Consider the following 1,262-nt stretch of genomic DNA (forward strand, 5'->3'; position numbering starts at 1 on the left):
TTGTAAGAAATTCCAAAAGTAGAAGACCTTGTACTGTTAGAATAGACTTTTAAAAAATATAATATAAGTAAACGATGACCAGTATTTGTTTAATGGATATGAATGTTCAATAGTTCGTATGTAGGTCTTAAGTATAAACAATTTATTTTAAATGAAATAAATAACAATACTGGAGTTGGCATGATACTATAGAGGATAGGGCTCTTGACTGTACACAACCAACCCGGATTTGATTCCTGGCACTATATATCATCTGCCAAACTTCACTAAAAATGAGTTTAGAGTCAGGAATAAAGCATGAGCACTGCCTAGTCTTGCCCCCAAACCAAAAATAAAGAAATAAATAATTTAAAAATTGGACCACAATTGAAGTCATAGCCCTACTTAGAAAATGACTGATATAGTTCCTACGGAGAATAGAAAAAAAATGTTTGAGATGAATGAAAAATGAGATCGTTAGTTTTTCAAAGCTAAATTTACAGGTATTTTGTGAGTTTATGCATTCAATAAATACTTAGTGATACCTATGTCCTGTAAGGCATTCTAAAAACGTGCTGGGGATAAAACACATTGTGCATATAATAATTCTAAAATATGGAAAACATAACATAATCCAATATTGGCATTGAGTAATATGAGATGAAGAAAAGATTATCTGTGAAGGAAAATAAGTTAGAGAAAAGAAATAAGGGTTACGTTTTGAATTTTGGGTTTGTGGTGGGTGTAATCAAACTGAAAATGAAACTTTTGACTGGATCTGCAAAGGAACTGAAGGAATGAGCAAAGCATTGGAGTAAAGAACACATTGTTGTTGTTGTTATTGTTATAAAATATTTAATCACCATGAGATAGTTACAAGCTTTAATGCTTGGGTTATAATCTCACAATGATCAAACACCCATCCCTCCACCAGTGCACATTCCCCACCACCAATATTCCTGGTATACTCTCCCTTTGCCACCCTCCCCTTGCCTCCACAGCAGACAATATTCCCCTTATTCTCTCTCTCTCTACTTTTGGGCATCACGACTTGCAACACAGACACTGAGAGGTCATCATGTTTGGTCCATTATCTACTTTCGGCACACATCTACCATTCCGGCTGATTCCTCCAGCCATCATTTTCTTAGTTATCCCTTCTCTGTTCCAGCTGCCTTCTCCCCTCCGTTCATGAAGCAAGCTTCCAGCTATGAGACAATCCTCCTGGCCCTTCTATCTACTGTCCTTGGGTGTCATCCTCATGTGATGTTACTCTATACTCC

The sequence above is a fragment of the Sorex araneus genome, chromosome 1 (assembly GCF_027595985.1).
Source record: "Sorex araneus isolate mSorAra2 chromosome 1, mSorAra2.pri, whole genome shotgun sequence".
In the NCBI taxonomy this organism is placed as follows: domain Eukaryota; kingdom Metazoa; phylum Chordata; class Mammalia; order Eulipotyphla; family Soricidae; genus Sorex; species Sorex araneus.